The sequence below is a fragment of the Lipotes vexillifer genome, unplaced genomic scaffold (genome assembly GCF_000442215.2).
Source record: "Lipotes vexillifer unplaced genomic scaffold, Lipotes_vexillifer_v1.1 scaffold120, whole genome shotgun sequence".
Taxonomy (NCBI): domain Eukaryota; kingdom Metazoa; phylum Chordata; class Mammalia; order Artiodactyla; family Lipotidae; genus Lipotes; species Lipotes vexillifer.
This window is the reverse complement of record NW_006791240.1, coordinates 3,531,127-3,547,684: the sequence shown is the minus strand read 5'-3', so window position 1 is coordinate 3,547,684 and position 16,558 is coordinate 3,531,127. Positions and strand designations below refer to the sequence as shown.

At 40.0% G+C, this 16,558-nt stretch overlaps 1 protein-coding gene across 1 annotated transcript in view; it reads right to left on the bottom strand.

The window, feature by feature from the left end:
- Window positions 1–16,558, bottom strand: part of STARD13 (StAR related lipid transfer domain containing 13) — a 181,402-nt gene that overhangs the window by 114,421 nt on the left and 50,423 nt on the right. The gene's annotated exons all lie outside the window — the stretch shown is intronic.

The following is a 16,558-nucleotide window of genomic DNA, read 5'->3' as shown; positions in this document are numbered from 1 at the left end:
AGAAGTACACGCCTACAGGAAAGAGTGAGCTCGAAGGCACAGAGACAGGAGCAAGGCAAGCTCCAGAAATAGTGAACCACCTGGTTCTGCTGAAGCATAGGGAACGTGTGGGAGAACCATGGGGTATGAGACTCCAGCAACAAGGAGGAACCATACTGTGGTATGGTCTTGAATGTTGGGAGGGGGTGTGGGGAGTGACTACTAAGTTCAATCAGCAATCATGGAAGTTTTTGAGCATAAGTGTAACATAATCTGAGCAGTGAGATCTAGAAACCATATTTAGGATGGATTATAAAGGAGAGAGTAGGCAGACTGACCCACTTAGGAGGCTATTGTAATAATTTAAGCCAGGGGTCATAAATACTCGAACTTGGAGGATGAGGGTAAAAAAAGGAAGGGTGCTAGAGGCAGCTGCATAGGTAAGAGAGTCAAAGGAAATGAGTCAAAGCAAATCCCACTTTAAGCAATTTTTCCTGGAGATATTTGCAGACAGATATACAAACAAATACAAGTTGTAATTTCAGCATTGTTTGTAATCGCCAAAGATTGCAAACTACCTAGTGCCCACCAATAGGGAACTTACAAATAAATTAAGGTACATTCACATAATGAACTTCTATATGCAGGCATTTAAAATATATATGCAGTTACAGGAAAGCTGATGTAAGCTGATATAGGCTGGTGATAGGCACCACATTGTCAGTGGTTAAGGAATATGTGTAGAGGAGAGAGAAGCTGTAGGCAAGGAGTGAATTTATGGCAAAAGAAGGAAAATATTGGGGAGTGGAGTGAGTACTGGGTGGGGACCTCAGGATTTGGATTTTACTTTCAAACTGGCACCTGTATTCCCCAGAACCAGGTCAACCTAGGGCTGTGCACTGTATAACCTACCCATATGTATGTGTCAGCTTTGCTCACAACCATCAACTTGAAGATGCCAGAAACTTGCCTAATCCACCCCTGCCCATGTTTACGGTCAAAAGCCCAATCCCCATGTGCCTGGGCAAATCAGTAACTGAAAAGGAACACCATCCATGTTTTGGACAAAAATGTTTTTAAGGATTATACCAGCTGGCAAAGCAAATGGCATGACATCTGAAGCTTCCCATTTTTATCAAACCCTGGGCATAAGAAGCCACTTAAGCATCACAAGCAATATCCATGCCCAGGTGTAAGTACAGTGCAAGTGCATACATGAAGCACAGCAATAGTAATTAGGACTGATCTGCTGGTCCTCAGTCTTGTAATCCTTAAGCTAGGGACTGATACTTCAATCACCAACTCCCTTCTTTTCAACCATAGACATCTTTAATGATCACATACAAGAAGTAAAGTCCAGCCTCACAAAAGGGGTGTGAAACTTCAACAGCAGACCCTGGGGGTCTATGGCAGCTGTGTGTTGTTTGAAAGGGCACTGCATTGATCCAAAAGGGAATGGATATGGCTCGCCGGGGATTTTGCTTTCTTTTTTGCACAGAGCCAGGCCTGACGATTAAACATTTCTCATCAGCTCTGTAGAGAGGAAAACATACTGAGAAAATGGGGACTCTGAAGAGGAATGCAGCACATCATGGGAAGAGCCTTTCTAACTTAACATACAGACAATTTGCCTCGTGTGCAGAATTTGTGCAAAGCAAATTAAAAGTAGGATCTTGCAGCTGGTGAGGGCAGTATGGCTTCATGGTCTAGAGTATTTTCTCTCTTCCATGCAGTGAAAAAACTGAACTTCATGTCCCAGATGCCTGGGTTCTAATCTTGACTCTGCCAGGTACAAGCTGTGAGAGCATGGACAAGTTACTTCAGATTCCTCCTTGTTAAATGGATAACAACAGTACAACTCTTAGGGGTGTTGTGAAGATTAACTGGGTTAATATATGTAAAATGCTGGGAACAGAGCATGGCATAAACATTCAATAGGTGTTATCTATCATTCCATAGTGAGAATTTAAAAATATAGGTGAATACAACTACGCTTAAAGGGTTGAATCTGATTAATTGCAATTCAAGAAACAGAATCCTCTGTAAGAAGAGCTAATTGCAGTACTCATCTGTAATTTACTTTAAAGCACTTGAGTATATATGGTTGATGTTACATGTGTGTTATTTAGGTAAAGCTATAACCCGGGTGCTACTAGCGTCTGATGAAGCATTCAAAGCCTGAGACAATCTAGCTGGCTTTCTAAACAGGGAGCCTGAACTTCAGAATTGGCTGTTACAAACTCTGCTGGTACCATCTCTCCATCAACAATCTCCAGCTACCATTCTGAGTGTCAAAAATGGGTTTCAACTGGTGAAAATTGTTACGTTGCCTAGCATGCTTGGTGGACTTAAGGTGTTCAAAAGTACAGATTGGCTCAAAGTGTTTCGGTGTAAAAATCCAGTAAGACCTTTACCTGCACCTCTGGTGATAATGCCCTAGTCTAAATCCCTAAATAGTCCTACACACGTAATCAGTATGATTTGGCTATAAGGTTTTAGTGAGAGTAGTAGTTGATCCTCTTTTAACTCAAAACTTGCTTCTTTGGCCACCCTTATTTACCAAAAAGAACCTAAGAGTTGTGCACGACCAATTTGATAATTTTAGTTCACTTCCACAGCCATGACTTCTAGAAGATTCTGCGTGCCTGATGCAGGCTATAAGGGTGAGACAATCTGTTTTTGGAATCTGGGTGTTTGCCTCAAGCCTCTTTTGAATCTTTTATGTCAGGCTGTGGTTGAGCATCTAAAAGGAAAGCGAAGAGCTGGGACTCCTTGAAGCTTGCACACAGGTTACATGAATCGATTTATGTTGGGGGAGGGGTGTTTGCTTGTTAATAAACGTCTATATACCTGACAGAATTTGGTCCTACATTGAGTTATCAGTATGACTTGGTTGTGAGGTTGTGAGGTTTGGGGGAGAGTAGTTGACCCTCTTTTGCCTCAAAAGTTCTTCTTTGGCTACCATTATTGGGCAAAAAAGAACCTAAGAGTTGTGCAGGACCAATCTGACCATTTTTGTTCACTAATAAAGACAGCATGGGGCATGGAACCCACAGGTCAGCAAAAGTTCAAAGTTTGCTTGACCAAAAAGCCCAGGACAAAGATGCTTCTTTTGGTCATATCTGGTTTAGATCTTGAATTCTAAGTAATTCACCAATTTCTTGGCAAGAAGAAACTAGAAAAAACACATCAGAAATGTACTACACATTATTTGCTTTATGCTATGAATATAATTATAATATGAAAATAAAGGTCTCATCCTGCAGTATACGTTCATTCGCTTTTAGTAAATTTTGTTATCCTCACAAAGTAAAATCAAAGACTATCTAATACATTTTAATAACTAATAAAAGTAAACTTTAAATATTTTTTCTTGAAAATATTTTAATTACGCCAAATAATGCTCATTTTAAAAATTCAAACAAAAGTCCCTTTTACATCCCCAACTCCTAAACCTGCTTCCCTCCCTGGAGGTAATCACTATTAACAGTTTAGTGTCTATTTTCCAAACTTTATATATATGTAATATATATGTATAACTTTTTATGTGTATGTAATATATACATACACATATTTGTGTAAAATATACACACATATGTTTCTACATATATGTACATACACCCATACTGCACACCCATGAGATAATTATTCTTACATAAATAGAATCATATTATATGTATTATCCAAAGACTTATTTTGTTCACTTAACAGTCTTGGAGATCTTCAGATGAACCAATAAGAAAGCTACTAGGCTTAATCCAATGGAACCCCAGTGACTATTTAGTCAAAAGCCTGGTACCAGGGAGGCCAGACCAAAGAAGTAGCACTTCTCCAGAATGGATCAGAAACATGCCTGTGCTTTTCTGGGTGGGTCACGTGACAGACCTGTCCCTTCTGTTCCTCTCCTAAGTCTTACACCCTGGGCAGTATGGAAGAATAGACAGATGAATGAGTGAAAACACAAACTCATAAGTTAAAAAATTAATTGAGCATAATTCAATTCCTTTACTTGCTGCAGGTGACAGACTGTCCTTCTAACATGCACACAGGTATCTGGAGTATGCCTGCCTTTTTTCTACTGCATTTTAAGCAGAAAATAAATACCACCTTCTACTGTTGAGTTTCTCTTACGTATGGCAATGGAAATGTCGAACTTCCAGATCTGGATATTGAGTTGCTTGGGTGCACGTGTCCTCGGAGCCTAAGCAAGCAGCAACGCGTGCTAGTTTGCAGGGGTCCTGCAGACAGGCACAGGCAGGAGCAGGCGTGCACAGTGAGGGCTCTGTGACTTCCCACAGTCTCTGGGGTCATGGAGCCTATTTTCAAGTTGCAACTTGTGGTTTTCAGGTTCTCAAGATACTGTGTGTGTCTCCAACACAATTTCAGTAGCAAACATTCCAGGTAATGTTGAAAACCAAACAAACCCGAGTTTATATTGTACTCTAAAAACAAACTCTCCCCAAATCCCTTTTCTAGCATTTAATATTCCTAAACAGGTAAAAAAAAAAAAAAAAAATCTATCTCTCTCTCTATATATAGATAGATAGATAGATAGATAGATAGATAGATAGATCATATAATTTCTACTACCGTTAATCCCTTTTCTTTTTCTGGGGAAAAATTACTTTTCATTATAAAATTATGAATTTTTTCTTTGTTGTTAGTAAGTCTTATTTAACATGGAAAGTTTTGTGAAGCTGTTATGTTTTCAGGTGGAAGCAATCTACCCCCATCTCTGATATATTCTCATTTTGAAGCAAATCAAGGTAACTGGCTTGGCTACTTGGATTACTGACTCTCATTTTTTTTTTTTAACTTTCTTTATCTGAAAAGATTACATAATAAAAGTCTGACTGCACATCTGCAGCAGCTGGGCTCTGAATGAACCGAAGGAGCAATGACAACTGTACATGGAATTCAAATGATAAGAACTTAATTCCACAACAGGTACAGTTTAAAAATGTCAGCACTGCCTTATCTATGTGATGTTCCAATGTACATGTAGGATTTCTACTTCAATATTTGTAAAATTCCAAAAGTTATAAACTTTTGGTTTACATTACCTAGAAAAAAAGAGGGAGTAATAGGGGGAAAAATCTTGTCAGCAAAAAGTCGACTGTGCATTGAAAATTTGTATTGAAAATGGAGAACACAAAATCATGTGGTGCAAGAATAACTTTGTTCACAAAAGCAGGCTCAGAAGGATATAAGCTATGAAAAAAAGAATCTTTATCATAGCAACATCTTTCCTACAAATCTGAGGCTCTAGAGAGCTGGCTTGTGGTTTCTGTTGCCAAGAAATGGAACCTACTTTGGCACTCTTGTGGTAGGAAAGGTATACGAAGTTCTGGCATTCAGCAGCTGAGACCAGAGAAAGTCAACAGGAGGGCAGAAAGTATACACTACCTGCTGGGGCGATGCCAACTTCACGCATAGTGTACATGACAATTCTGCAAGAATGGATTTGCCTCTTGGAAACTGGTACCAGTATGCTTCAGGATTGTCTACCCTAATCCCATGCTTGTCTTTTCCTTTCACTCCTACTGTTTACTAACCCTTAACCTTACTGGTTTACATTTTGGATGGTGTTATCTTTAATTCTGGGTGGAAAAATCCAGAATCCCTGGGTGAAACACAGAGGCCTGCTTTAATTTTGATGCTAATGGAAGCAACAATGAAGCTGCAGTTGGAGGAACAAAGCCCCTGCTCACATGACAGGTCAGGCTGATCACTTTCTAAACTGGATTTCTTCCACTGTTTTGAAGATTATGTCACCTATCATTGCCTCACTCAATTTGTATATAGCCTAGAGTTTTGACTTTTATTCAGGGTTACCATCAAAAATTGGATTACGCAATTTTTGATGCATGTGCATTTTAATGCAATGAAATTTCTAAAAAAAATAAAAGTCTCGGATCTTTTTAAAGTTCACTTTGAATTTTCAGAACAAAAGCAGACCTAAAGTAGATTCTGAAATTATCATGAGCAGCATCTTTTTACAACCTTGCAAACCAAAAGCACATTCCTCACTTTTTTGCTCCTATCTGACTGCTTTCTAACAAGAGCTCTACATGATTTGATTGAAACCAACTTCAAAACCAAACTTGGAGGCATATACTTATCTAAAAAGCTCAGGCATACTAGGATCATGAACTTGTTTCTCGTTTTGCTGTGATGCATGGGTGGCCATGAGCATTCCTGGCAGCTATAAGGCATTTGCCTATGTATTTGGCTTCTAAAGTTGTTAATCATACTTATCAACACAGGCAAGCAGTACTGGCCACAAAAGATTAGCTACTCTACTATAATGCTCTCAATAATCCTAACCCAGGAACATCAGCACTGAGTGATAACTACCTCAGGCAGCTACAACCTTCAATGACTTCAGAACTTATTAAAAACCCTAGTTTTTAATGAGTCCCAGACTTTCTTTTCCATCACCTTACACACACACACACACACACACATCCTCCCTTCTCTTGTAATGATAGCTAAGACCAAACATTCGCAGTGCTGTACATTGTGTTTTTAAAACAACTAGGATGCTCTTTAAAATACCACACATATTTTGAGTTTTAAGGTGGCCTTTACTGTCAAGAGATTCAGGTGCTATTGATCTCATATGAAAAATGTGTACAATAATCAGGAAAGAGGCTGGTATACAGGGAAACTAAACCTTGCTCAAATCCTTTGGAAGCATTAGATTCTAACTGTAGTTTTTCTCCTAAGGCACCCAAAACATTGCTCTATTTACAGAACAAGAAAATGCTTCACCCAACTCAGAAGTGACTGCATCAGAGAATTCAGGAATAGAATTAGTATTGGGGGGGGGCGGGGAATGGGCACCTAGAGCTGAGCCTGCTAGTCTCTGATTGGTGAAATCTTGCTTTCACTCAAGGACTCTTCCATAAAAGACCACATGCTTCATCAGCAGACATACATGTGCTAAAGTGCCCAAGCTTGAGGCATGGCCTTCATTTTTCCTAGCCCATCTTTACCCCACAAGGCTAATATTAGCATAACTTCTACAAAACAAAACCAGTAAAAGTTCATCTTCTATTTCAATCCTCAGCAAACCCTCTACACAGTGACCTCTAGGTAACATCTGACCATTCACTTTGTAGCATATCATGATTTTTTTTTTTTAATATATACCAAACCTAGTGACACTCTGTTCTGTTGACCATGGAAAAGTCAGAGTTTGGAGCCACGATGCTTGGACATGATAATCGTCCTCATATTTGAGGTCAGTTTCATCACTTTGGAGATGCGGTTACTTCATGGGTTAGACATGATTGAAAAACTGTGGGACTGGAAGACTACAGGAAGTAGAGAAATCTCACTTTCTAGGTGTCTTCAAAGGAATGCAGAGTATCATTTCCCTAAAGTATTTGAATGCAGGCCATTCCAAAACCATAGATGAACTGGATAGCTTCTTGGGATGAAGAACATGGTTGGTAATATTTGACTGTATTCCATCCATCATAGCGCATGGGACACGAGATTTGAAAAGACACCTCCCATCTCCCCAGTTCATTGTTTTTGGTGACATGTGCAAACTGAGTACTGACAAAGCATTTGGGGAGGGGAGGGCCAACTGGAAACTTTCCCACCCTCAGGACTTCAGAGCCTCCTACTGCCTGCCTCCACGGTGCCTTCAAAAACCCTCTCCAGGGCTTCCCTGGTGGCGCAGTGGTTGAGAATCTGCCTGCTAATGCAGGCGACACAGGTTCGAGCCCTGGTCTGGGAAGATCCCTCATGCCGCGGAGCAACTAGGCCTGTGAGCCACAACTACTGAGACTGCGCGTCTGGAGCCTGTGCTCCGCAACAAGAGAGGCCGTGATAGTGAGAGGCCCGCACACCGCGATGAAGAGTGGCTCCCACTTGCCGCAACTAGAGAAAGCCCTCGCACAGAAACGAAGACCCAACACAGCCAAAAACTAATTATTAATTAATTAATTAATTAAATTTAAAAACAAGAAAACAAAAACCTTCTCCATCCAGCCTGCTCCTGCCAAATGTGCCACTTGACCAAGAACCACTTATGTTCTGGATGAGAAGCCAGTGTGGCTGCTGAGAGCGTACAGTGACATTTGCAAGGGGTGGTAGGCCACAGAGCCATCCAAATCATGGCAAAACCTGTCCTTCAGTGCTTCTCCACTCATTGCTGTGCTGGGTGACTGCCATCATCAGGTGGCTCTTCCAAAACAGGAAGATTCAAGGGGAAATCTCAGAGAGAGAGAAAGCAAGCGAGAGTGGGCAGTGCAGCACAGCTGGGAAGAATGCTGCTGAGCCCCAAATAAGAAACACTTTCATTAAAAATATTTTCACAGGACTTCCCTGGTGGCGCAGTGGTTAAGAATCCGCCTGCCAATGCAGGGGACACGGGTTTGATCCCTGGTTCAGGAAGATCCCACATGCCACGGAGTAACGAAGCCGGTGAACCACAACGACTGAGCCTGCGCTCTAGAGCCTGTGAGCCACAACTACTGAGCCCGCATGCTGCAACTACTGAAGCCTGCATACCTAGAGCCTGTGCTCCGCAACAAGAGGAGCCCGCGCACCACAACAAAGAGTAGATCCTGCTCACCGCAACTAGAGAAAGCCTGAGTGCAGCAACAAAGACCCAACGCAGCCAAAAGTAAATAAATAAATTTATTTTTTTTTAAAAAAGAGGAAGAGTTAAAAAAATATTTTCACAAACTTATAAGCTTTTGCATAGCAAAGGAAATGATAAAATTAAAAGACAACCTACAGACTGGGAGAAAATATTTGCAAACGATGTGACCAACAAACAGTTCACATACACAAACCGTTCACATAACTCAATATCAAAAAAACAAACAACCCAATCAAAAAACGGGCAGAAGACCTAAATAGACATTTCTCCAAAGAAGACATACAGATGGTCAACAGGTACATGAAAAGATACTCAACATTGCTAATTATTAGAGAAATGCAAATCAAAACTATAATGAGGTTATCACCTCACACCAGTCAGAATGGCCATCATCAAAAAGTCTACAAATAATAAATGCTGGAGAGGGTGTGGAGAAAACGGAACCCTCCCATACTATTGGTGGGAATTTAAATTGGTGCATCCACTATGGAAAACAGTATGGAGGTTCCTCAAAAAGTTAAACATAGAGCTACCATATGATCCAGCAATCCCACTCCTAGGCATGTATCTGGAGAAAACTCTAATTCGAAAAGATACATGCACCCCAATGTTCACAGCAGCACTATTTACAATAGTCAAGACATGGAAGCAACCTAAGTGTCCATTAATGGGTGAATGTATAAAGAAGATGTGGTATATATATATGATGGAATATTACTCAGCCATTAAAAAGAATGAAATATTGCCATTTGCAGCAACATGGATGGACCTAGAGATTATCATACTAAGTGAAGTAAGTCAGACAAAGACAAATATTATATGATATCACTTATATGTGGAATCTAAAAAAATAATACAAATGAACTCATTTACAAAACAGAAACAGACTCACAGACATAGAAGACAATCTTACAGCTACCAAAGGGGAAGGGGAGGGGAGGGAGAAATTAGCAGTTTGGGACTAACAGATACACATTACTATATACAAAATATACAAACAATAATGATTTACTGTATAGCACAAGGAACTATATTCAATATATTGTGATAATCTATAATGGAAAGGAATTTGAAAAAGAATATATATGTATATATGTATAACTGAAACACTTTGCTGTACACCTGAAACTAACACAATATTGTAAATCAACTCTACCTCAATAAAAATTTTTCAAAATTATGTTTAACATTAATTTTTTTAAAATGCAGGTTTACTGAAAAATTACCAGCCCAGAAACTACGCTGGGGCTAAAGATAGATAAGGCACGGTTCTTTCCATCAGGAAGCTCTCAGACTAGCAAGGCAGGTAAATCAAGGAAGTGATTATTTCCAAAAAGAAAGACAAAGGATATCAACATTTCCTGAGTGTCTACTTAATGGCGAAGCTTGGAGCAGCACTGGACTCAACCCAAGCGCCCAGCAATGGATGAGTGGATAAACACAGTGTGGTATATTCATACAATGGAATATTATTCGGCCTTAAAATGGAAGGATATTCTGACAGGTGCTACAACATATGCTTGAAGATATGCTAAATGAAATAAGCCTGTCACCAAAGGACAAATACTGTATGTTTCCACTCCTTTGAGGTACCTAGAGTAGTCAAATTCATAGAGACAGAAAGTAGAATGGTGGTTGCCAGGTGCTGGGGGGAGGGAGAGATGGGGAGTTGTTATTTAATGTATACAGAGTTTCAGTTTTGCAAGATGAAAAGAGTTCTGGAGATGGATGATGGTGACAGTTGTATAACAATGTGAATATACTTAAACATTACTGACCTTAGTGTTCATTTAAAACTTAATGTTTTTTTCCATAACCAATGCTTCCTTATTTTATTGAATAAACAATTAAAAATTCCTGAATTTGTATATATCTGCCAAACTTAATGTTCATTTAATATACTTAAAATTGTTTATGATGGCAAATGCTATGTATATTTTACCACATTAAAAAATTATTAATAATCTCAAATGGCAACAGCATAACATTAAACCAACGGCCAGGCCCTTCTAAGCCTGGGGCCCTGTCACAAACTGCAGGGCTGCGTGCCCATGAAGCTGGCCCCGCCTGCATGTCCTCCTCATGCTTCTAGAGTATTCACCACTCTTTATCTGCATGTGGGATGTCCTCCCACTAAACTGTGAACTCCTTGAGAACAGTTTTATTCATTTTTTACTTTCTTGCATCATCTCACATGTGTTTGATACTAGAAGGTATTCATTATGTTCTTTTGAATTAATTCCTGTTACAAATTACATTAAGCAAATTATGTTTGATTAAAAAAAACTTTGCAAGCATTTATAAATGAGGCTAATATATAACTAGCAGATATAGAACATTTCCAGAAGTACTTTCTGCTGCCTGCAGCATATTTAATGTCCATGTCCATTTCCATTGGGTTTCCATGTTTCCTTTTCTCCATACTTCTCTATGTTAGGGTTGAAGAAGAAATACGATATATGTGCTAGCCGTATAATATGTATATGGTAAAGCCCTAAAAATTCTCAGCCATTTGAACTTTTTTAGCAACCAACAAGATGTTCCAAGATTCCTCTTTGGTAATGAATAATGTCACAGAGAGAAGGCACTGGTGACCTGAAGAAATGTGGCCCCGAGTCTAACTGCTATAATTCTTATTTGTTCTCAGGTTGTCTCTCATTAAAACTGAATTAATTTTGTGTTGATCACTGGTCTGTAAAGCACTGATAAATTAAACGATTGGTAAACAATGACTTTCAAAGAGAGAGAAGGGTTAGTAATCCATTTTCCACTTTGGGATTATTACAGAATTTCGTTTCTGAAAACAGACCACAGATTAATTTAGTTAAGATCTGATAGTCAACTAAAAAAACTTTGGTGGAAGTCATCCAACTTGTCCTAGATTACCCAGTATTTATTGGCAGTTCTGAGAGTCTGGAGAAAGATGTTAAAAGAGTTATCTGAGGACAACAGTTCAGACAATGCACTGCAGGGTTAATACACAGTTTTAACCTTGGTTCTGCAAGGACAGTGTTTTTCATTGCTTTGTTTATAGGTCTTTTCCATATAATTGATGCTGTTACATACTGAATTTTGGATAAGTGAAGTATCACTGTATCATGAGCTTAGAGACTATTAAACACAGCATTTTCATTTCCTCAAGCATAAGTACCTCTGATATATTTTTGTTTTATAAGATACTGCCTTGTGTTCTTCTCTTAAATCTTTTCCTTAATTAAAATAAAATTCCTTTATATCAGTATGTGTCTTCCTTCTAGAATCATTTTGCCAAGATAATTTATATTTGCAAATATTTAGATCTATAGTTTAATCTTATTCCTTCCTTTTATCTTTCTATGACTAATGGTAATGTTTGATTACAAATTTAGAAAACCACATAACTGAAGTTAACACTTGCTCCCCATGGCTTGCTCAACTTCCAAATAACTTATTTTCAGAGATTAATTTTATTTGTGTTCTTTCCTTCTTTTAAAAATAAATCATTCTGGGCTTCCCTTGTGGTGCAGTGGTTGAGAGTCCGCCTGCCGATGCAGGTGACACGGGTTCGTGCCCCAGTTTGCGAAGATCCCACATGCTGCGGAGCGGCTGGGCCCGTGAGCCATGGCCGCTGAGCCTGCGCATCCGGAGCCTGTGCTCCGCAACAGGAGAGGCCACAGCAGTGAGAGGCCCGCGTACAGAAAAAAAAAAAAAAAAAAAAAAAAAAAAAAAAAAAAAAATCATTCTTTCTATCCAACTAATCATTCCAATTCCTTCACTTTTGCCTCATAAAAGTACAGAAAGTCTTTAGTAAAAGGCTAGTGCCTGGCTATTGCCAAAAGTGTTAGCGTTATCTAGACAGTAGTTTTCAAATTTAATTCAATTATCCAATTAAAAGAATTTAGTAAACAATTGGACAATATGTGTAAATGTAATATTCAGTCTCGTTCAGGCAATATTTAGATAAAAAGTCTATTAATATGACCCATACGATAAAACATATGACCTTTCAATCATGTCTTAAAATAGTAATTCTTAAACTTTTCTAGGTTTTCAAGAATCTTTCCAAAGCTCTCCCCACTAAATGCATGGCATATGTATATACATTTTTTCTTATAATTTCTGAAGTTTTAAAGAGATAAGAGGTCACCAGATTAAGAACCTCAGCTCTAAAAACTATTAAACAAAAACAAAGTTGACTCTCTCAACAAAGCAAACTCCATTCCACTTTAATAGCCTTAAAGGGCCCTACAAAATGCCTCAGCGACACCGTGGTGGCCAGTTGCTTTTAGTCAGTCTCATCCACTACCTGTGAGCTTTGGTCAAGCGTTTGACGTGAAGTCTCAAGTTGTCCCTCAGCGGATAGCTACCCATAAAGTCTCCAAAGTTTCATCCCCAGTCCTTTCTATCCTAGCTCAAGGTCTGTCTTGCAGTGATACACTCATAATAATCTCACTGTCCTCATACACAGCTCAAAATATGATCCCAGGTGGTTCAACTCTATACAGATTTAAACACAGGGCTCATTTGTTCCAGAACTACATTCCAAGTCAATACCTTGAAAATATTTTGCAAGTTTAACCCAAAAGGCAGTATGGAAGCCCCCTTCCAAACGAATGAAGTTAGTCTAATTCTTAGGGAGAAGAGACAGTCATTATATTATATTTGGAGCCGAGGATTCCATCCCCCAAAACAACTCTCCCACCAGCATACTTGCTTGACATAAGACAAAGCATTTCATTTCAAATTCAAGATAAGGTTTACATTTCAAATACCATGAACAAGGTAATTCAGGGCCTTAAAATCACTTTAAGTTGGAAATGACGTAAGTTGGAAATGTGGAAGGGGAGCAAAAGGGAGGTAGGATGCCGGATGCAAACAGAGACACCAGGGACGAGATGTGGCATACTTTCTCAGCTCCCAGTTTTACCCAGGACAAGCACCAAAAGGAACAGCTAATAATCTACAGTCTCTACTAAGTGCAGGAGCTGTGCTAGGGACTGCAGATAGAGTGATGATGAGAAAAGTGCAAAATACAGCACTGTATTAATTGATGAAAAGCTCAAGACCCAGCAGCAGAAACAGACAGATACTTTGCAAGTTAACTTAATAAATTGAATGTGCGGTTCAACACGCAGTAGATAGTAAAACTGAACAGCAGAGCGGAGTTTTTAACTCTGTTAGGTGGGGGTGTGGAAGAGAGTTATAAATAAAAGATAGAATTTGACTTGGGTTTGTAAGGATATGAAGAATTTCACCAGGTGGGGAGGTGGTGGAAGGGAGGAGTTATTTCAGGCAAAGGGAGCGTAAGAGGAAGCACCATGGGAAGAAGAGCACATGGAAAGCTCATGGAAAATCACTGAAGGCTGGGAGAGAAACCTGGTGGATTCTGGTCTTTGGAGAAGGCTGGGGTTGTCTATGGACAGCATTACTTCCCTCGCATGTCTTTATAGAGGCATATTATTTCCAACTCTTTTGAGATGAAACATTTAAGTTACGAAACTTAAAATATCAGAGATTTCAAATCTTGATAAAAAGTGACAAAAAATGAATTAAGAGTAAAGTTGATTTACAATTATTATTTGAAGTTAAAATTCAGCTGCTGTTATAAAGTAGAGACTAAATGGACAAAGAAACTCATTCCAGTTGCCGTTAGGCAAGAATTAAGTCGATAATACCCTATGGTTAAAGTCACTCAAGAGTTTGATTTCACCATTTTTCTTATTTTCCATGCCTTCAAACACACTATTATACTATTTAATTAAAAATCTTATGAAGAACATGTTCTGGGATTGCCTCAGGCCTTTAGGTCACACTAGTTTCATACATTTGAATACAAGATTTATGCAGTTCCACTACATGTCCACTAGAGGCCCGTGAAGAGCTTTTTTCCCCCATCACAGTCATAACCAAGAAGGCCAGAATTAACACGAGAAGTTATTGATCGAATATCAGTAAGGCAAAGATCGAATTGATAGATAACCTCACAATAAGCACCTTAATTATGGATTAAATAAAATGTAACCCACTTTCAAAACTCCAGGATACTGAATTGTGAAACTTACAAAACTAAAATGTAACTGGAAATGCTGAGTTAAAAGAGGTAGGATTTGGAAGGCTTCACCAACAGTTCCAGAAGGCCACCAGGCTCTGGCCAGCTTTGACTAGGTGGCAACATGCACCAAGTGGTGAGTCAGCGTTATAATGAGTGCCAGTGCCCTGTAGGGGCTTCTGAGGAAAGGGGGCTTTCAGATGTTCAAGGGCATACCACATACGAAAGACATGCGGCAAACAGAGGGAAGGTTCCTGGGTGAGAAAGTGTCTGGGAAAGTAAACAAAGTAGTAATTTAAGACAGATGGACCAAGCAGGAACTTCCTAAACAGTGACTCCGAGGAAGCAAACAGGGGGAAAATAGATGAGCAATGGTGAAACAAGGAGAGACAGAGTGAGACAGACCCTTAGCTTCAGGGGAGAGGGGTGACCTCAAGCAAAACACAAAGCATATTCAGTACTCAAAGACAGTAGCACGACTATGTGCACATAGCAAAAATTACTAAGAGGGGTGAGATGCCTTGTAACAGTCCCCTTACCATCCTGTCAAATTCAAAAGAGGGGCCTTCCCTGGTGGCGCAGTGGTTGAGAATCCGCCTGCCAATGCAGGGGACCCGGGTTCAAGCCCTGGTCCGGGAAGATCCCTCATGGCGCGGAGCAACTCAGCCCGTGTGCCATAACTACTGAGCCTGCGCTCTAGAGCCTGCGAGCCACAACTACTGAAGCCCACTCTCCTAGAGCCGGTGCTCCGCAACAAGAGAAGACACCGCAATGAGAAGCATGCGCACCGCAACGAAGAGTAGCCCCCGCTCGCCGCAGCTAGAGAAAGCCCGCACGCAGCTAGAGAAAGCCCGCACGCAGCAACGAAGACCCAGTGCAGCCAAAAATAAATAATAAAAAAAAAATTCCAAAGAGGGCTTCGGTCATGTGTCAAAAAAACACAAACAGAAACACATCAGAGTGCACATCAACCACACCATACACATGTGCACACACACATACACTTACTACTGCTATTTACAGAAAAGGCCTGTTTTTCACTAGGTTTGGTTAATTAGCAATCAGGAAAGAGTTGCACAGGGTTTGAAGAAAGAACCCTTTGTTCGGAAAAACCTGTGAAAATATTCCCTCAGCAGCTTGTAACTTTCCCTACAGATTGCCCTGGCCCTGAGGACAAGCCCAGGTGCCAGAGGCCTCTGTGATCCCACACAGAGCTCACATTCAAAGGCAGCTCTCTTTGTTGTCCCCTAGGAGTTAAGCCTTAATGGGTTTACAATTTGCAGGCCTTTTTGGAGAGCGGCTTGGCAGTTGTTGCCTGCTGCCAGAAATGGAGCAGAGACAAGGCTTGGTGAATCCCACAGCTGTTGTGCCTGCTCCACTGGAGGGAAGAGCAGTTGCCTGGGGCATTTCAAAGACATGCAAGAACATAGGGAGACTTTATGAACCCTGCTCACAGTAATTTGCAATTACTGTGAGCAGACGGTCAATTCACATGGTGGAGGGAGGATTTTGGAGCTGTGGTTCTTCAGTGAAGACTGTGGCAAATGGTAATTCACTGAGTCTTAGTGTCCCCAGATAAATCCTTTGTGGGAAAAGTATTCAACCTATAATGTAATACCATCATCTGTTGCTAGTTAGCTTTATGCTGTCACAGTCCTGACTTCTAAACCTCAACAAGCACAATTTGGACAGGAGTAAACCAGTACATCTTACCTTGGTTAAAAAGAAAAATGGGTACGGCACTCTGCTGGAAATATGGCATCTATCCATCTTGGTCCACTGGATTCAGGAGATGCCTGCCTGAACCCTGCCTCCAGCATTACGGCCCTTATTTCAGAAAATCTTCATCTTAAACTGAGACATATCGATGGTGGGACAATCTGAATGATTTTGAGAATGGTGCTTTCATAATCTTTTACAAGATATACCCC